At 36.4% G+C, this 22,824-nt stretch overlaps 1 long non-coding RNA gene across 1 annotated transcript; it reads right to left on the reverse strand.

Moving 5' to 3' along the window:
- Positions 1-5,980: 5,980 nt before the first annotated feature.
- LOC139123424 (uncharacterized) lies at positions 5,981-20,290 on the reverse strand. Its single transcript, XR_011549657.1, has 5 exons — positions 19,837-20,290; positions 16,711-16,826; positions 15,425-15,681; positions 10,368-10,510; positions 5,981-9,760 (listed from the first exon to the last, which is right to left on the reverse strand). It is a non-coding gene; the product is annotated as an uncharacterized lncRNA (long non-coding RNA).
- Between the last annotated feature and the right edge of the window lie 2,534 nt (positions 20,291-22,824).

The following is a 22,824-nucleotide window of genomic DNA, read 5'->3' on the forward strand; positions in this document are numbered from 1 at the left end:
TTTTCCTATATCTTGAAATGCCATGACGGTCAAGATATTTAACATCGGGACTGTAAAGATGTTCACCTTGACTGAGTTCCTGCTGCTCCTCCCGGTTTACGTTGAACCGTTGGCTGTCGAAATTGAGATGCCAACACTCCGCTGTTATCATCTGCTGAGCCGTAATATCCACTAAAAAATCAAATCTGCGAAAGTTGAAACATTAATTGACTTGCGGGAGGTCAGACTTGTAGTCAAAACGAATGACACCACACTAGATCCAAGCACACCTGATAGCCACGACACTGGTTGATAATATTAGTGATATATGTCAACGTCACTGTTTGGTTCATTGTTTTGATTGATTTCGAGGTGTCCATTATTTACGTTCCGGAGGGAATTCCCAATAGACCACGCCTAAACTCTAATAGAAATTAGGATATGGTTGACTTTTGGAAAGTAAGAAAATAATCAGGTGTTAGCTAAGCAGCATTTTGAAAAAGATATGATTTTCAAATATTGAATGAAGTTTTCCAAGCAAAATTCTGATTTGCCGCAATGTACCATCCTCACCAATCCTTTTCCCTATTTCTCACACTTTAACTTGTGGCAAAATTTAATATATTTAGAAAAAGGCTGAAATGCTCTTCATCTGCTCGCCTAAAATATTTTAAATTAAATTTTGATAATTACCCTTCATTTTATTTTTAATTGAATAGCTACATTAGAAAATGAACTCACTGCAAAGTTCCACGGATTCGATACTCGGCGCGCTTGCCCTTTTTCTTTCTTTCGTTTAACACGATACACAGTAAACCGGCCGTTACAATTTCCATTTGCACTTTTAAATGGTTTTCAAACCTATACACTCAGAGTCTAGTCTTGCGTTTAGCCGAGCGTTGTCAGTGGGTTAGAAAAACGAAGTATGGTCTCCGTTCTTTCGAGTTGACAAGCAACCTTGCTATTTTAGTTGTACAATAAAACGGCTTTTGTTCCGTTTTTTCATGTAAGATTTACACCCTCAGATACGCATCGTGTGTAAGGGATAAGGCGAATATAATATTTCGTTTCTTGCGTTATTCAAGTTGGAGGATATAGCCCCATGTTTTCGCCCATAAAAGCATCAATGTTTCTGTAACGTTGGCTCAAGCAACGAGTTTTCATTCATCTGTTCAACTGTCAGGACTCAATGGGTTTATTAATAGAATGAAATGCGTCTATTTCCTTTGTAAATTCATGGAATCTCACTTGAGATTATTCTTGTTACAGAAGAGGAATAGGAGAAAGATGGACTAATGCAACTTTTAATTTCCTACTGTACTTACTTATTGTTGTACTGTTACAGTATGGGAAATAAACGACGTACTGTTATACAAACTTGAGAAGAGAGCTGGGAGGGTTATATTGGTAGTACATGTTACGGTGTCTTCTCGCTTCCTTCTTTCACGTCAATGGGCTATCTATGGATTTACTTATTAATTATTTTGTCGCTGTTCAGACATTTAAAATAATGAATGGTTTTTCACCTGATTATTTACAGTTTCCACGTTTTTAGATGTATCATTTCAATACTTGAAGTTCTGGCAACGCTGATTTGTACATTCCAACTTTTCAGACAGCAGCTAGATATGTAGTTTGTACTTCTACAATTGGATATAGTATTCCTTCGTCTATATAGGAATACCGAAAGTTTGCCACAGTTCAAAGCGCAGTTACGTAGTTTTGTAAATGATAAGTTTAAGAAAAAAGGCTTCGATTAGATTTCATTTGTTATTGTTAACTTTCGTATTTTATATTAAATAAAGTCAAATTTTGTATTTTCCTTATTTTTGCACTCGGAAGTCTCTGATGTAAATTATGATTTCAAATGGCAGAAAATGTAAAATATGTAAACTATTTACAACCTTGATACACATAAACATCGATCTCGTCATCCCTGAGAGAGAGAGAGAGGAGAGAGAGAGAGAGAGAGAGAGAGAGAGAGAGAGAGAGAGAGAATTGAAAAGCCTATGGAATATACTTGTTGGAGACCAAACCTGCTAAAATCACCTTCAGCTTTGCTATTTCAATACCAAATACAGTTTTAAATTACCATAGAAAATGCTTACTAAATAACCACATTGTATACTCTATGTTCCTGAAGGTATAAAATAAGAACAAGTTTTTTCACAGTATTTATTAATTTTGTTCACGTCATCACAATCTGAATATATAATGGTACTGAACTCAATGGAACTTTCATGCCAAATTTCAACCAGCATCGGAAGTGATTGTTGTAGGGATATTTTTACCAAGATCGACAAAGAAAAATAATAAAAATATCAGAATTGTTTATCTCATTCTAACATGCAATGTATGTATGACAACATTTGTAGGGATTTACAAACCTAATTTCCAATCAATACAAGGAACTATTTCTGTATTTTTTCCCGTCAAAATTTCCGAAAAAATCTTCACAAAAACACAAAATTGAAGATATTTCTCTGAAGCTAGAGCCTCTTGTGTTATATAGAGAACTTTCTGTGACATATGTGTTGATGAAGGAGGACATCTTTGACAACCATTCCAGGCTAGCCTGACCAAAAATGGCAAAAGTAGCTGCAAAAATACTTGATTACATATGTCATCATAATTTTGACATATTAAATTAAGATCATCCATGGGAATATGTCTACTGAATATCAAAGTTATCAGACGAGTACTTTTGAGAAACAATTATTAAACCAAAAATGACAAAAATTTTCCCCAAAATACAAAATTGTGGATATCATCAGACTTTCAATACATCACATTTCGATTAAGCTTATGAACCATTATACCAAATATCAAAGCTATCATATGAGTAGTTTTTTGACCAAAAATTTTGAGAAAATGCCCAAATATTACCAACAAGAGAATTTCACTACAATTTGGATAAACTTGGCTATAGTCATCCCATGGAACATGGATACCAACTTTCAAAGCAATCGGACAAGCCGTCTCAGGGAAAATTTTTGACTAAACACTGAAAAAAGCAAGTCATTGACAATGACATAGTCCCCACTTGTAATAGGAGTATTAGTCTTGATGGGGCAGGGAAATGTGGTCATTAAGAAGTATCACTGGAGTGTATATGTTGAGATCTATGGGCACATAGGTCTATGTCGTTGTTCCCAATTTGAAACACATGAGGCATGTCTAAGTTGTGGTTCTAAATCGGGAAAAAAGATCAGACCTCTAGCTGTATTGGCCAAGCAAGAAATACATATGTGCTTAAAAATGAGGTACAAGATGTGACATCTTAAGGTCTAACATCCTATCAAAATTGGAGGGTATAGAACTTGTATATATATATATATATATATATATATATATATATATATATATGTATATATAATCAAGGTCAAAGGTCATCGAGGTCACGTGACATTTTCAAAAAAAATGTATTGCTAATTAATCCCTACATGCCAAAAATCAGACCTCTAGCTCTATTCGCTTGCCCAGAATTAGATATGTGCATAATTAATGAGGTACAGTATGTGCCGTCATAAGGTCTCCCATCATACCAAATATGAAGGGTGTACCACGTGTGGTTACTGAGTTATGGACAAATATGTATATTTCAGGTCAAAGGTCATTGAGGTCACATGACATTTTGTCAAAAAAATTGTATTGCTAAGTTATCCCTTTATACCAAAAATCAGACATCCAGCTCTATTGGCTCGCTCAAAATTAGATATGCACATAATTAATGAGGTACAATAGGTGGCGTCATAAGGTGTCCCATCACACCATATATGAAGGGTGTAGCACTTGTGGTTACTAAGTTATGGACAAATATGTATATTTCAGGTCAAAGGTCACTGAGGTCACGTGACATTTTGTCAAAATATCTGAGATATCTGCGTGAACGGATGGACGAACAGATGGAGGAACAGACTGACATGACCCAATCTATAAGCCCCCTTGACTTCATCCAGGGGGACTAAAAACTGTGTCACTCCATCCTTTTTGCAATATGAATACGATGAGAAATGGAGTTTTAAACAAAAAAGTCCTCTAACACGGCCAAATTTGATCGCATTGTGAAACAAATCGACGTGCATCTGTATGGGGTAGGGTACTGTCCTTGTGCAAAGTTTGAAAGAAATTGACCAGGGCATGTCTGAGATATCTGTGTTAACAGACGGACGCACAGACGCACGGACGGACGCACTGACAGACTGACGGACAGACATGACCCAATCTATATCTAATAACCCCAAAAATGCAAACATACATGTTTCACCTCAATTTGTACACTCCTTACTCTGTAACTTACTTAGTATACTAAAGGAACCTGCGTACACCACGTTTCAACCCAATATGACCTAAGGTTACAGAGTTTTAGCAAGCTGCCGCATTTTTCCTTTATTCCCTAATTTGCATATTTTGGCACCGACATTTGAACAAATTCTCAACTACACCCCTGGGTGCACCTGTACTTGAAATGCTAAGATGGTAGGTGCTGCGGTTTAGGAGTTTCTAATCTTAATTGACATACATACACACACACACGCACACACACACGCACGCACACAAACACACATACAGACATACATACATACACAGATATGCAAATGAACTGATTCATCTTATAAGATAGCCTCTCACTGATTTTGTACATATACCAAATGTGAGGTAAAAATGTTTCTGTTTCCTGAAAACCATGGCTTTCTGAAAATCTTAGAGAAATTGCAATAAATTTGCCTGTTTCCATTGAAAAATTCAACAAGTGAAATTCCACACTGAAAGATCTACATCTGTACATCATTTTTAGGAACTGTGCTATGACGTGTTATCAAATTTGATGCAGTATTTCTTAACGTATTACGCTTATAAGTAAATTTCATTAAATATGCAAATTAGACCTTAATTATCATGATACTGGTAAATGTCTTTGCACACTATTACAGGACTAGATTTTGTAAACTTTGCAGAATTTCTATACACATCTTAATTATGAAAATTCATCAAATATGCAAATTAGCAATTAATTGACTTAACACTGCTAAATGCCATTGCACACTATGGTGGTCCTGGGAGATCAACATCTGTACCACATTAGTCAAATTTGATGCAGGATTCCTTACATTACACTTATCATAAATATTCATTAAATATGCAAATTAGCAATAAATTGACAAAATACTCATGTAAATCTTTGTCTGTTATCAGAGTTTGGTGACCAACACCAGTACTAAATTTCATCACCATCTTTCTAGAAACCTAGCTTTTTCAAAATTCACTAATCATGCAATTTAGTACTAATTATTCACGCCACGCCAAAAATAATGGTTTTGCATATGTATTCATAGTTTTATGTCCTTGTACCAAGTATGAAAAGAATAGGCCAAACCAGGAATTCGAATCGACCACGGTACAAACAAAGCCATGTGAGCAAACGCGCTAGACGTACGTGTATTTCCATACGCGTTAGTACACATGTGGGCTTGTTTGTACCGGCATCACGTGATTATTTGGGCGTACTGAGTCTGTAGAACACATGGCGTCCTTTTTTCCGGAGTAGAACATTGGCTCAGGCATGTCTGAGATACCTGCATGCACAAATGCACAGACTCATGCAACCATAAGTCCCTCACTGAACTTACACTCCGTGGGGACTAAATGTGTGTACACAATGCAACAAGACCTCTAATATGTGATATTTCTTTGAAAAAATATCATATAGAAAATATAGTTTTACTGTACATAGAAAGGTAACTGATTTTTTTTTTGGAGAATATACATTTTCATGACACGTAAACGTTTACATTAATGCTTTCTATGATAAAATATGCATAATATCTCTGACACATTGAAATTGGTGGGATTCAAGATTGATCAACTTGCCATTTGGCACAGTGTATGAATGTGATATTCAAGATGGCTTACATCTATTTGAATATATTCCAATACATTTTAAAAAACACTAGAGAAACACATACCGGTAGATCATCCTACGATATGACAGAGACAGAAATACATGTTATGCTGTATAAAAGCTTGTTAGAGGTTTTATTTACCATTAAAATATCTGTATTACATTGTAAAAGAGTGATACACAATCAACCAAGTGTTCTTACATATGCAGGCCTTGGAAAAAACTAACATATATTTTCCTTAATTACAAAGGTTACAAATGCAATGTAATTTGAACTACTGGAGGAATCAATTAAATCTTACATACGTGAGGAAGTTTCAAGTATACATGTACATCAGTGTACAGCTGATACAATGTCAATCCTGCCAATTGGGGATGAGATCATTATCCCATGTAAATCAGCATGCAGTATTGTGATTAAAGTCTTTACTGTGTAACAGAGAATTTCACAATACACAGCTTTAATACTTGGCTGCATATTTTTACAGGCATACCAATGGGAACATAAAGCCTAAGACTGACCATTGTACATAATCTGAAATATTCTGAGGAAAATGATGCATCATACCTATAGCTGCATAAAACAGGTTCACAAAGTTTTCTATTCTCAAATATGTTGCTTTTAACCAACTGAACTGGGGTCCACTAGACCTATTCAAAGTATTGGTTGTTATGTTGTAAAGTTGGTTGTAAAGTGACCTAGTGACTGACAGAGCCATGCTGTGGAGTCCAGAGATATAACTATGTGTGACAATGTGTTGGTATGTACCTGTCGGTTTCAGTGAGTGTTTTTCCAAGGATTTGGAAAGGTGGGACACTGTGATCTATGATGGTTAAAATAGGGGGGGGTCACTGAGTGAGTGAAGCACAGCAAAGTCACTGAGGAAGAAATGTAGTGGAGGGCTTTTTCCAATTGACAATTGATGTCATGAATACATTCATTTCTAAACAACATGGAAACTCTCTTTTAATGGTTTGTGACATATTGGTAGCATTAAAAGTTCTCATTTGTAAGCAAGTGAAATGGCAGCGGATAGAGCTCAGCTGTGTTATGTAGAGTGTAGAGACTATTTCTGACACTTATTGATGAAGAGGGTGGAAATCTTTGCTAGCTCATTTCAGGACAGCTGTAAAAATCACAATGTCACATTAAGATCATCCCTAAGAACATGTCTGCCAAATATCAAAGCTATCAGATGAGTAACTTTTGAAACACAAATATTTTGACCAAAAATGGCAAAAATTGACCAAAAAATACGAAAATTGAAGATTTCATCAAATTTCAATATATCACACTAAGACAACCCCTAGGAACCTGTATACCTAATATCAAAGGCATCAGACAAGTAGTTTTTGAGAAACACATTTTTTGACCAAAAATGGCAAAAATAGCACCAAAAAACAAAATTGCAGATTTCGTCATATATTCAATATATCATATTAAGTTTATCTGTAGGAACCTGTATACTAAATATCAAAGCTGTCAGATGAGCGGTTTTGATGAAATAAAGTTTTGACCAAAAATGACAAAAAAATTCCTTAAAAATACAGATTTGCACATATCATCACAATTTGAACAAATCTAAGTTGGGCTATCCCTTGGGATCTGTATACCAAATAATAAAGCTGTCTGACCAGCGGTTATGAAGAAGAAGATTTTTTACCAAAAACGCCTTTTTTGGCACTAATTTGGATATTTTCAACAATATCAAAAAATTGAAAAAATTGGTTTCTCAAAATCATATAAATCATCTACACAACAAATATCAAATCAGTAAGTATGGCGTTTCTCAAGATATTTGAGAGGACGGACGCCTCACAATTAGACATACATACATATACATACATACATACATACATACATACATACATACATACATACATACAGACAGACGCCGGACGGATACCCATCCCAATAGCTTCTATAGACTATAGTAGCTAAAAATAAGCTCATTCACACTAACTGCAGAGCTAAAATAGAATTTAACCATTTGATTCCATGTCTGTTCTTTTTAAAGTTATATTCCTTGGAATACAAGTAAACAAGTACTGATAACATATATACTTGTAAATATCTATTTTTCATAAGCTTGTCAGACTGCTAAAGGTGTGCTTGTGATTTTCTGATAACATGAATTTTTACTTATTGCAAGCAATAGTTTTGATCTCCAAAGCAAGTTTCAGATGTAGTTTTGAGCTTTTGCTCTTGATAATGGAATGACACTTCATGTACTGTATTCACGAGTTAGTCCAATTTGCAATAATCTGCAACATAAATCTCTGTACCCTGTCCACAAGTTGACATTGCCTGAAATCCATATCGCACAAGCTTGAAGATATATCTCCTTGGAAGCCATCATTGTTTACAGCCTGGGGGGGGGGGGGGGGGTCAGAGGAATGTGAAGGGGGTCACTCAAAATATTGAAAGCTATAAGGGGGGGGTTACTCAAAATGTTGAGAGAAAGAAGGCGGTTACTCAATTTTTGGTGCAAAATGTATTGAAACACGTACCTCTCAGATTGCACCACTTCACACATCAATTTCTACAAATTTTTACTCAGTAAAATTACACATTGAAAACACCCCTGAGATTACGCCAAACTGCACCAATGCACACTACAATTTCTCAAATTTTTCCATGCAAGGGAGAGGAGCAAGCCCGTCGGACACTTTCCCCATCAGCCTTCCGCATGTTCTTCAATCAGTACTTTCAAAGTCTACCCTATCAGATATCCCAGTGAGGACCCTGTTATGATACCCATCCATATTAAACAATACTGTATGTAGTTGTATACTGGTTATAGTGTGACCTTTGACATCTATGTTTTGTTGTGACTTTGAATTTCATTTTGTTGGTTTCACCTTTTTCAACCGTCATGAGATAACCAATGATTATCTAGCAGGGTACACTAGGATTTGAATGGTCTTTACTATTGCTGTATTTATGTAAATTATAGAAATACATGTATTGAAATTTAAGTTTTCAAAAGTGAGTGTGTGTGGGGGGGGGGGGTCAGTCAAAATTTCCATGTAAGAGAGAGGGGGTTACTCAAATTCATCATGGTTTGGGGGGGCGGGTACTTGAAATTTTAGAGTTTCCGACAAAATTCCTCCAACATCCCCCCCCCCCCAGGCTGTAAATAATGACAGCTCCCAATGAAATTTGGGCTGCAGTGTAGCTGTATCTTTTGATGAATTTTTCACAATTTTTTTAATATCAACTCTAGTTTCTTGTTCTTCTTCTGAAAGCTTACTGGGAAACAAAGTACCTATATATATCATACATGTGCACATTGCAATGTTATTGACCAGTATATGTAAATCTGGGTCCTGATTGACATGTACACCTCTGGAGCAGAAAAAGTGATAATGGAATGTTTATAAACAATCATCACAAGTGACAATTACCTACAGGTTTGTTATTATACTACAGAGATCACCATGATACTGAGGGGAGGCATGAAATAATAATTGTGTTTTCTCAGTGCTCTGAAAGTTGAATTTTTCCTCTCTTTGAGCTGGACTACCTTAAACAGTTCTGTGTACAAGCTGTAATATGATGATGCTTAGTATTGCGGGTTATATCTGTTAAGTTGCCCACTGTTTGTCTGTGGTAGGTGTAGTGGTTTAGGAGTTTTTGATCCTAACATACATGTACATACAATCTGTGTGCTGAGCAGTGTAAGGGTTCACGTCTGTCCACCACCATACTGACTAATAGGAAATCCTCTACCAAATGGAGGTGCAATCCCACTGTCTTCATCTTGAGAAAACTGTCCCTGGTAGCTGGTTCCTTTCTTTGCGTGGTAAAATGCTGCCTTAAAGTCGGTTTTGGATTTATCTTGCTTCCTCTTCTGCATGGATATACACACCTGTTCCCTAACATAGTAATAATAATAAACTCATGGAAGACAATCATGGACCAATCATGGAACATAAAACATATAATTTCTCTTCACAAAAAGTTAGTTTATTTGTGTGAAATATCAAAGAATTCTTGTGTAAAAAAAACAAATAAATTTATTTTTCTCTCCGCTATATACATATTTCTCTAACGTAGACATCTCAACCACACCGTTTTCTTCTTGCTCAACCAATGTCCTGCGCAGTTTAAGAATGAGAATTGCTGTAACATGTATGCTGTGTATAGTATCTGGATGGATTAGTGTTAAGCTGATGAACCTACATAGTTGCTGCTGGCAATGTCAATTAAAATACAGAAATGTATCAGTGAACCTGTGTTTCTAATTAGTATTCTTGTAATCGTAAACATGCTGGATATATAAAGACAATTAAAATACAGAAATGTATCAGTGAACCTGTGTTTCTAATTAGTATTCTTGTAATCGTAAACATGCTAGCTATATAAAGACAACTAATATAAAACACTTTGTGCAAGTTACAAGATACCAGTTCCAGCACATCTTTGCAACAACCACTTGTGTATATATACTTGGGAGTAAGGACTGAAAAGGAAAAAACTTACCTGTTGTTTGATCATTTCCATTCATCTTTCATTGTAAATGTCATGGCAAAGTCCTATCCAAAGCCCTCCACTTTGTTCTTTACTGCTCTTTGTCAAGGCAATGGTATTTCTCATCCTTGACATTGCAGCATTCACTGCTGATCCTGAATTGTAAACAGATAGACTCATGATTACTAACTCTTTAAATGACAATGATAACCTGAATGATTAAAATACATTGATGATGGGATGTTAATGAATTTCAAACACTCATAATGTCCTTAACCCTAATGATGATAAGCATTACACACATGTAAACATTCTAAATAAGATGACCCAGGTCTATCCACAATACAATTACTCAGCATCGCAGGTGACCCCGGTCAACCATCAACAAATACATGTACACGCTATGGAGATGATCCTGGGCAATCCAGAATACAAATACAGGTACACATTATTGAAGATGACCCAGGCCTATCCTGAATACAATTACAAATACAGGTACAGTGTTTTTATTGAAGATGACCCAGGCCTTTCCTGAATACAATACAATACAATACAGGTAAACATTGTTGAAGATGACCCAGGCCTATCCTGAATACAATACAATAAAATACAGGTAAACATTAATTGTTGAAGATGACCCAGGCCTATCATGAATACAAATACAGATACACATTATTGAAGATGATACAGGCCTATCCTGAATACAATACAGGTACAGACTGTTTGTATTGATGATAGACATTGGTCATCTCCCATTACATGTATGTATTCTACATAGGCCTGAGTCATCTTACATGTACATACTGTGTGCATGTATGCGTATTGTGGATTGGCCAGGTCATCTTCCGTTGCATATATTATGTGTATTTTGGATATGTCTGTGCCATCTTCCATACCATGTGAATGCATTTGGATTGAGGATAGGCCTGGGACATATTCCATATCGTGTGCATGTAGGCCTGGGTCATCTTCCATACCGTGTACATGTATTTGTGGATAGGCAGCGGTCACCTTCTGTCATGATGTGTACCAGTACTGAGTAACACTGTATTGTGGATAGGCATAGGTCATAATATTTGCATGAAGATATTGCCCAGGATATTGTCCAGTTGAATGTTTACCATGCTGAACAACAAGCAGCACACTGCGACATGCTAAGTCGTGTTCGATTACAAGTAAGCAAAAACGATAATTGCACAGGTTGTCCGCAGAGTTGCAGGGTAGGACTAGTTACAAAAAATGAAAGTGTACCAGGAATAGTTTGCTGAATTTCCATGGCTAGTGTTTGAATAAGAGAAGAATCAGTTTTTTTTCTGTAAGACATCAAGTGGCCATTATAGGAAAAAAATTGTGAGACTGGAACGAGAGTGACGCTTTCTCACAATTGGTGAGAATCTCTTAATTGCCATTCTCACTGCTATCGGTGAGAATAGTTTAATTCTCACCATTGAGCACTGAGAAATGCACTTCTTGATGAGATAATAGATTCTCACCGATGGGAATGGAAATTCTCTCTAAGCACTGTGAGAATGGTAATTTTTACAGTGAGAATCAACCAGACTAATCATTCACTGGTGAGAATCAACCAGACTCATTGTTCACTTGCGAGAATTAACCAGATTGTTTCACACCAGTTAACAACAAGTCTGATTCTCACCAATGAATGGTGAGTCTGGTTCATTCTCACCTTAAAAATTACCATTCTCACAGTGCTTAGTGAGAATTTCCATTCTAACTGGTGAGAATCTATTATCTCACCAAAGAGTACATTTCTCACTACTCATCGGTGAGAACTTTTGAATTCTCACTGGTAGCTGTGAGAATTGACAAGAGATTCTCACAAATTGCGGGAAAGCATCACTTTCTCTCTCCAGTCTCCCTATACACCCAGTTTGATTTTGAAATTAAAGCATTCATTGTTTGGACTACCAATAGAAAGAGGCGACTGTTTACACCTAGTGTACAAAATGTGATTATCTGCAGTACACCTTCTCAAAGTGAACAGTTGGTTTAAAAATAGCGTCAATGACACTGTAGCTCCCATCCTGGACTATTTAGTGTTTGTTCTCTGGTCAGATATTTGAACATGTGTGAAAGGGATAAAGTGCATGAAGTGAAAATACTTAAATGAAATGTACTGGAGACAGTGAAATATGTTTAATGTAATTATTCAGAATATAAAATGGAAAAAATACAGAATTAGATATATCGAATACTGTGATACAACCATTGACTCAACAAGTCATTTACAATGACATAGTCCCCACTTGTAATAGGAGTATTAGTCTTGATGGGGCAGGAAAATGTGGTCATTAAGAAGTATCACTGGAGTGTATATGTTGAGATCTATGGGCACATAGGTCTATGTCGTTGTTCCCAATTTGAAACACATGAGGCATGTCTAAGTTATGGTTCTAAATCGGGAAAAAAGATCAGACCTCTAGCAGTATTGGCCAGCCAAGAAATACATATGCGCATTATAAATGAGGTACAAGATGTGACATCTTAAGGTCTAATATCCTATCAAAATTGGAGGGTATAGAACTTGTGGTTACTGAAATATGCATATATATGTATAATCAAGGTCAAAGGTCATCGAGGTCACATGACATTTTGAAAAAAAAAAATTATATTGCTAATTAATCCCTATATGCCAAAAAATCAGATCTCTAGCTCTATTCGCTTGCCCAGAATTAGATGTGTACATAATTAATGAGGTAAAGCGTGTGTTGTCATAAGGTCTCCCATCCTACTAAATACAAAGGACATAGCACTTGTGGTTACTTATTTATTGACATAAACATATATTTTAGGTAAAAGGTCATCGAGGTCACATGACATTTGGTCAAAAATTTCTCTCCTATAGTTATCCCTATATAACAAAAATCAGACATCCAGCTCTATGGCTCATTCAGAATGAGATATGCGCATAATTATTGAGGTACAGTATGTGCATCATAAGGTGTCCAATCATACCAAACATGAAGGGTGTAGCACTTGTGGTTACCGAGTTATGGAAAAATATGTATATTTGAGGTCAAAGGTCACCGAGGTCACGTGACATTTTGTCAAAAAAATTGTTTTGCTAAGTTATCCCTATATACAAAAATCAGACCTCTAGCTCTATTGGCTCGCTCAAAATTAGATATGTGCATAAGTAATGAGGTACAATATGTGGCGTCATAAGGTGTCCCATCATACCATACATGAAGGCTGTAGCACTTGTGGTTACTGAGTTATGGACAAATATGTATATTTGAGGTCAAAGGTCACCGAGGTCACGTGACATTTTGTCAAAAAAATTGTTTTGCTAAGTTATCCCTATATACCAAAAATCAGACCTCTAGCTCTATTGGCTCGCTCAAAATTAGATATGCACATAATTAATGAGGTACAATATGTGGCGTCATAAGGTGTCCCATTATACCATACATGAAGGCTGTAGCACTTGTGGTTACTGAGTTATGGACAAATATGTATATTTGAGGTCAAAGGTCACCGAGGTCACGTGACATTTTGTCAAAAAAATTGTTTTGCTAAGTTATCCCTATATACCAAAAATCAGACCTCTAGCTCTATTGGCTCGCTCAAAATTAGATATGTGCATAATTAATGAGGTACAATATGTGGCGTCATAAGCTGTCCCATCATACCATATATGAAGGGTGGTAGCACTTGTGGTTACTGAGTTATGGACAAATATGTATATTTGAGATCAAAGGTCATCAAGGTCACATGACATTTTGTCAAAATATCTGAGATATATGCGTGAACGGATGGACTCACGGATGGATGAACAGACGGACATGACCCAATCTATAAGCTCACTGGACTTCATCCGTGGGGACTAAAATTGTGTCACTGCATCCTTTTTGCAATATGAATACGATGAGAAACTAAATTTTTATTTTTGTGGCCTTATACATGGGAGTCTATGGAGATCTGCCTTATACATGGGAGTCTATGGACGTGTAAACTAAAAATATGCAAATTTCACCACGATTTGCCCAAATTTGGGAAAGGTCACTCCTATGCACTTCCATACCAAGTTTCAAATCAATCGGACTTGTGGTTTCAGAGCAGGAGATTTTTTGACCAAAAATGGGAGAAAATTACAAAAAATTCATGAAAAATAGCAAGTCCAAGATACTGACCCAAGATGCGCACAATCATTTCATGTCAGCCCAAAGTACTTACATGCTGATTTTTCATGTAATCTGCTCAGTGGTTATTGAGTTTTTTCAATTTTGACTGTTTTTACATTTTTTCACTTAATTTGCATATTTTTGGCAATGACAACTTCATTTGAACAAAATCTCATCTACAGCCCATCATCCATGTACACACCAAATATCAAGATGAAATGTACAGCGGTTTTGGAGTTTTTGATGTTGACGGACAGACATACAGACATACAGACATACAGACATACAGACACACAGACATACAGACATACATACATACATACAGACATTTTCCTAGCCTATAAGAATAGCTTCCATTGCCATATATACATATGGCTATGGGAGCTAAAAATTAGACTCTGTGATTGGAGAACTGAAAGCACTTGATGACTGAGGCAGAAGGGAAAGGGTAGAAAGGAAACATCTTGAAGTTACCCTGTAAATAATGCAATACTTATGATACGTCTTGATACATTAAGTGCAAGTCACATAAGTGTGAAGCACACGGGAAATAAAATTTGTTGTGAATCTTATAAAGAAAGCAGTTTGTTCCATAAAAAATAGTTGTTTATTTTCATTGCCACTAACTATCTGTGGTTCAGGATGGTCCTACTTAAATTTGAAAATCACAAATGTCCCATGGACCTGGTAATGTATTACTTTGAATGGAAATGATTATGGGACCAGTTTAATGTCATATTGTTACTGTAGCAACTGATAGGACCTGAGTATACAGCTGTCAGTTGGCCAAAATCACAGATGAAATTATATGTAATTTGGATGGCTATAGTTCTAGCTAGTCAATGTTGGTCTCAATTAGCCAGAATGGCTTAGTGGTAAATTTAGCCAGTGGAAACACTGAACAGGATATATGTAAGTACAAACCTGTGCCACAGCAAGGACCCACTGCCTTAGGAAAGTAAATATATTGATGAAAAACTCCCTCAATTCCATGGGTTTTTGCACTGCATTGATGACAACACCACCATCTCTGTTCAGTGTTGGCTGTTGCATAGCCACACACTGTGTATTTGCTTTGCAATGGAGGATGGTATTGTCACCATGTTGTTTTTCACCAGGTTGTCAGACCAGTATCCAATGACAATGGGACGCACTGCCTCAGTAAGGGATCTCGAATCTGACTGGGTGAAAAGAAAACATTAACAAGGATGTAATGTAAATATTATCTCCTGCACATTGCTGACATTACTTTACACATCAGTTCATTCTAAAACATGGCTTTTTATATTCATTAAGATAAGAAAACTTGATTGTTTATGACTTCTGTAATTTTAATTAAACCTTTCATCACTGGTATAACTTTGCACCAAACCCATTGTAATCACTGATGATTGTGCACCTTTTTAAAGAAAACTATAAGTAGGTCAAGACGTGCATTCAAGCAAGTAGCAATAAATCATTTATACATTTATTTCAAGGGAAGACCTGGAACAGGCTCCATAAAATATACATAAAAATATGAATGCATGAAGTACAATAAAACAATAAACAACACACAACAAACTATGTGAAACTATTAAAAATATGTACAAATTTAGGCATGACATTCTGACCAGGCATCTGAAACTTTGACAAGATAAAGTGTTGTCAATGGCAGGGTTGGAAATGCACACATCAAAGTAGCCATACATCTTTGAAGAGCCAAGTACCTAAAACCATTGAGTTTTATACTGTGAGTCTAAAAAACAGTGCGAGTTCTAGTATTTGTAGTTTACTGAGGAACATCAAAATTAACATGAAACATGATTGGGGACAATCATACATTATTAAAATATTCATATAAAATATAGTATATAAAAACAATCTTCGATGATAAAGAGGCTAAAGGTTAAAACGCTTGCAGAATTCTTCATAATTATTTCAGCTGTTAGGATGCTATGTTTGAAACAAAGGAACTTCATGAATTTCATTTGCACTTGCTCAATTTTTCCTGTTGATTTTTTTGCCAAGGAGACTGCAGTACAGACACATATTCTACAATACTTACATGTATTATATAAGTTATGTACAGAGCGTCAAGGGAGTTGATGTTGAAGAAAGAACTACAACTCCGCCAAATATAACCGACAATGCGAAAAGCTTAACTGATAATGAACAAGATGTGCAGGAAATTAAAAAAAAAATGACTAAAAATTTAAAACAAATCTTACCTGATGAAGGATTTGTAAAAGATCAGTTGTCAATCTTTTGATTCTTGTTCCTTCTACGTTCCACATACATATACCTCTGAGGCTTTACGACCAGGTTACATGAGGTATACTAACAGCTGTAGACAAATGTCAATGAATACAATTAGAATCTTGAGATAGTCCTATTCTCACTGTCTGTACAATGGATACTCAACTTTATAATCATGGATATGTGTCAAAAGATTAGTAAAATCATACACTCATTCATTATGTATTACCATGCCACAAATACACAGTAATCATGGTTTGCTTTATGTCCGTGAATATGAATAATAATGCTAACATTGAAACTTTTCAGCAAAAATGTAAATAGTCAATTGTACAACGATCATAATCAATCACAAAAACAAAATGAAGTGCTTGTGGGCCAAATTATACACTTTTTAAAAAATCTCCAGATTTGCCAAATTTTTAGGGTGGGCATGACTGTGCATCAATGCTTATTCATGCCTTGAGTGGGTGCAAATCAGTGAATTGATTTGAAAAGGAACATCCGGGGAGTTAGCGGGTCGGTGAACATAATGTACTGACCGGTTTTAATGGTTACCCGGGCAAGTGAAGCCCTTCAACGTTTTTAACATCCAAGTAGACACTTCAGGGCTCGAAATTAGCGGTAGTCCCGCGTCCACAGACTACCAACTTTCTCCGGGACTACCAAACTCTCTGAAATGGTAGTCCACACGGACTACCAAAGCGTGGGACCTGAAATTCAGTCAGTACTTGGCATGCCATGTCCGGTCCGTTATTTTTGGACGAGCTAAATGCAGTCAAACCCAGATGGACACAGAAAGGCCAGAGTATGACTTTGTTATGCAAATTACGAAGACCACCGTGCAGTGGAACTTTGCAATAAGTTTCAATATCTGAACTCTGACGTATTTGAATGACAGGCACAGGAAATGATGGCCAATGGAAACGCATTTTCATTGCATTTTGACAGGGACCGTGATTTTGATCATTATGTATCAATCACAATTACACGAAAATTATGCCTCCTCCCTTCAGAAAGCCAATGGTCTATTTTTAGCCCTGCTACAGTATGTCTCAGTGCCGAGGTTGTGTCGTTGTCATGACGACTATAAAAATTTGCATACATCTCTTAAAGTGAAAGGGATTGTCCATAGGTCACCAAACTTTTGAGTATCACTATTGCCCATGTACTTTTTTCCATGGGTATTAAAGGTGTGCAATATTCACATGAAATGACTAGAAAATTCGCTTCACGGGCAGAATCTTGAAAACTAGCCCTTTCTTGTCTAGTTCACGAAAAAAGATATCCTTGAACTAAAATATGCATGGACTACCAACCATTGTTACTGGGCTACCAACTTCAGAAAATGGTAGCCCAGGTGGACTACCAGGGTAGAAAGTTAATTTCGAGCCCTGCACTTAATGATAGATGTAAAAATATACATGTGCACACTTCTATTTTGACTTTTGTTAAAATCCTTTCGATGCTGGTCGATAATGGTAAAATTGTTTGAAAATGTCCTGCATATATACGTATGTAACTAAATGTGATACAGCATTTATAACCATGAAGATATTGTTGCCTGAATACATGGGTTTATGTGCCCTCGCAGCAGGTTGATAATATCATGGAAATAACAGACTCTGCTCTGACCATTAACATTTATCTATAGGCTTGGGCAAGACTGAAAGCCAAAATAAGCATGCTCGCCAAGCCTTGTTAATTTTGGATTTTCCTCTTGCCCTTGGCCATAAATTAATGATAATGGTCAGGGCTTCTCCCATTTTTCTATAATATTAATTTCATTTATTAAGGGTTAAAATAAGTGTGATAAGGCCATTTGTGTACAAGAAATTAAATTTGGAATTTCAGCAAATGCACTATTCATGTATGTACACAAGGCTGCCAAAGGAACAAGGAACAATTTTTTTCCAATACAAAACTGACAACATTTTTGCACTCTTTAGACTTTCGCCAAGTCTGTGGGCATGTAAATATCAAAAATGAATACATTGAAGCAATGAACTTCGCAGACTGGCAGAGCTAGGTGGTTGGCTGGTGCTCAGATAGTGGGGTGAATGCCATTCCTACAGACTTGTGAACCTTGCAGGGTTTCAGTAGCTATAAATAATTCATATGACATCAGGTAATAAATATGCATGACTAATCTTAATCTTAATCAAGCATAATTTTCCAACTCATTTAAAGTTGGAATAGAGAAGAATAGTGAGTATAAATATGTTTTCAGAATTTTTAAAACAGTCTGTGAATCTTTCTAAACATGGGGGATATTTTTGCCTTCCCTGGGGAATCGCAGCGGTACAATTATCATAATGAATCATGGTAATCTCCAGTCCTATGAAGTATCAGTAAATTTCACAATTGCAATCACCTTCCCTGATTTTTGTACCCATCACAGCTCTGCTCGGCTCCATACCCAAACCGGGTATTTGATTCCGCTCTTGCTGAAAAATTGTAATTTTTCAATAACATTGTTTCCAGAGAATGTTATCGTAGGAATTATAACAAAAGATGATTCATTCACTGGCAATTTTTTAGTAATTCTGGGTAAGAAATACATATATGATTGCAGAAGATGGCATAGAATACCAAGGATTCGACAATTTACAATAAGGGTACAAGAAAGAATAACGGTAGAAAAACATTATTTTAAGATTCAGCGGTGAGAATAAGAACAGATTCTAACTAATTGCGAGAAAGCGTCATTTTCTCGCTCGCGTCTCACAATTTTTCCCTATGATGCTGTACGTGTTGAGGCTTACAGACCACAGACGTTCTGTTGAGTGGATAGTTTGTAAAAGTGGAGTTTCCGCTACGTTCCGACGTTCTCCTCCGTAGCCTTATCACCATTTGAAGAAAAGGCTACAGAACAGAACGTCCGAACGTAGCATAAACTACACTTTTACAAACTACCCACTCAACAGAACGTCTGTGTTACAGACAAGCTGCAGTACAGTAGGCTCGCGCTCGAGGTATTTGGGTCGGACGGCAAAACGTGACCTCGAGCCACTGTGCAGTTACACACACTGCCACACCAGCAGTGCCACGCAGAGCTAAAGCGGCAGCATACTGATACCATGGAGGCAGATACTTACGTGGAAGAGAGGACTTCGCCAGTCGACGAAAATACGTGATCATCAGCTGCTCCCCTACAATGGTGAGACTTGGCTGCAGTACGATGTACGGCTGAGTCGCCCCACGATGTAACAAACACAACTCATACGCGATCGCGTGGCCGCGCATTGAAGTGACTTGGGGATTCCTCGTACAGCCTCCGGTCACCGGGGTGACCCAGGCCTGGGGGTGACCGGGCGTTTGTGACAATAGGGCCGCTTTACACAGGCATATCCTTCCATGACAAGCAATCAAGTACGCCATTCATGGCTTTATTTTGACAATACATCAAAGAAACTCGATGTACAAATTTTACAGAATGCTTTATAAAATATAAACCAACACTCCTAACACATTACGCTTTCAAGTGTAGTGTTAATTTAGCTTCGCTACACTTCGCTACACTTGTTCTCATTTGCATACAACTTCCCACCTCCCTTCTTGAATTAGATGGCTTGGACGCCTTATTTTTATTCTTGATTCGGTGAAAGAATGGTTGAAAGTTTTATGAAGGACAGTTTGAGAAACAGTTTAAGTCTTTCACTTTGGACCTTAACAGCCTTAACCACGAACAGACTCCTGAAGATGTGCCGAAGTGTAAGATATTTTCATCTTTATAGAGGCACAGCTCACAATCAAAATGATACCTGGCTATTTGTAGTCATTGCCAGATGCATTGTCGTCAACTGGACTCTATTTACCTTTAATCTCTTCCACTGAGTAATAATGTGACCCCTAAAGGTCTTCCACTGACTTCTGCTTGTCCTCCGCAATCGCAATAGCATTTTGGAGGGCCTAGAGAAATGTAGATAATGATCTGCAAAGTTACCGGCAGGCCAATTACTCTGGCTGACGCTGCACTCTCTCTCTCTCTCTCTCTCTCTCTCTCTCTCTCTCTCTCTCTCTCTCATGTACGTCTAAACGTATGTCAGTAAAAGATTGCTATCAAGGTTGTAGTGTGTACCTAAACTTTTAAAGGAGTGTTAAGTGTAACGCCTAGCCCCTAGAGACAACGTCAAGTGCCTAAGGGACGATTCAGAATTTACTTCCAGGGGGAGGGTGGAGGATTTTCTATTTTCTCGGTGATTTTTTTCCATGGCCCCCCTAGTAAATTATAGAAAAAATCTATGCCCCCCCCTCATCTTTCCTGTTTTTTTTCCATGGCCCCCCCTAATATATACATGCATGCTTATACATTATAGACATATCCAGTCTAACAAGTTGCAGGAACTGTAGTGGACATTTAATCGATGATATAACAAATCATTTCAGGGTTATGTGACTATAAAAAGAATGATTTGCAGGGACTGCAAGTGGCACACTTTTGGAAAGGGTAGCAATAAACATATCTGGTTGTAAATTTCTGAAGAAAAGATAATTACTAAATATGAATACTTTTTTCGTTATGTCTCACTGATACATATGATGCACACAAAGACAAGCAAAGATGTCAGTTAGAAATGGTGAACAGAAAATCAGAGGAGCAGATAATTGGCAAAGTGATATATATCTTGAAGTTTTATGGTACATCAATTGCAGATATCCAGATATTTCTGGAAAGTGAGATGTACATGCACACGTTCAGCATACATTTTCATTTGATGATGCTGAATATTTGCAGACTCACGGTGAAAGTTTTAAACATTAGGAATTAAAATTGGTGAAAGCCAACTTGTTTTAATTTTCTCTTTTTTTCTAATTTGGTTGTCATAAAACCAAGTAGCTCCACTGAAAGCAACAATGCTGAGGATATTTTAGAACATTCTTGAACAAAACACCTTATCCAAAACATGAATTCACATGTTATTCTGCTCATTCCATTCACAATCCAATGTTCATATTAAAATGCAGATAACCCTGTGTAAGTCAAAATTATCATTTTGTCAGCAGTATTTTTCAAAATTGACAGAGCATTCATATTTCAAATTTTTTTAACAAACTTTAATTTTAAAATAGTCATGATGCGCATGTTTTCAGATGACACGAAACAATACATGTTAATTTGTTTTTTTGCCTTTTCTGCCAGCCGCCACTGTGAAATCTTTGATTATACATATCAGAATGAATGGGACACAAAAGTATTAGCATCAATACACAATGTGTAAGCCTATCCACATTTCTCCTAGCCTCATACACACTGAGATCACTTCTTGGACTACAGCAAATTTCTTGTGTACACAATATTTCAACAATCCGACACCATAGCATTGGTGCAGTGCCACATGATCTTCTGGATGCACATACAGGATTATTGGAAAATCAACCCTTTTGTAAATTTTTCACCATATATTTTTGACAGTAATACATAATATTTTTATTTTCAACATTAAAAAACTATTCGCTGAAAAGCACCTTGAAGATGAGACGGCCATAAATTTATTTTCAAAAAGTTTATAGTAGATGTAAGCACTGTAAAAAGTTATGTAGAACATTTAAAAAATTTAGAAAGGGTAAAATTGATGAGAATGAAACATAGAAAAAAGGAGCAGAAAAGAAGAGTAGCAGTAGTTTACTCAAAGGATGAAGTGGGTGTATATTTGGGGTAAAAACCTCAATTTTTGTATTAATGATAAAAATTAATTTAAGTCAAAAACTAGACAGTATTTCCTGAAATGTAATATTTCACTTGAAAGGATAGTATTCATGTAGAAAAAAACAACTATTTTATTTGGCATTATCCATCTTCATTTTAAAATTGTAGGGATTTAAAGACTGACACTCTCATAATTTATTAAAATCATGATCAGCAAAATTAAAATGCCTCTTATTCAAAATGCCTCTTATTAAAAATGTAAGAGCTTTATTGCCAAACAAAACCAATTGATAGTTGTTGTGTTATATAGCATTTAAAAAAACATAATGTGAAATTTCAGAAAATTTGACCCAGCCGGAGTGGAGTTAAATTCTTTGGAAATTTTGAAATTGGGAGGCAAAAGAAGCCAAGAAATCGGGTGATTTGCATACATTTG

Source organism: Ptychodera flava, assembly GCF_041260155.1.
Source record: "Ptychodera flava strain L36383 chromosome 23 unlocalized genomic scaffold, AS_Pfla_20210202 Scaffold_23__1_contigs__length_28996876_pilon, whole genome shotgun sequence".
Classification (NCBI taxonomy): domain Eukaryota; kingdom Metazoa; phylum Hemichordata; class Enteropneusta; family Ptychoderidae; genus Ptychodera; species Ptychodera flava.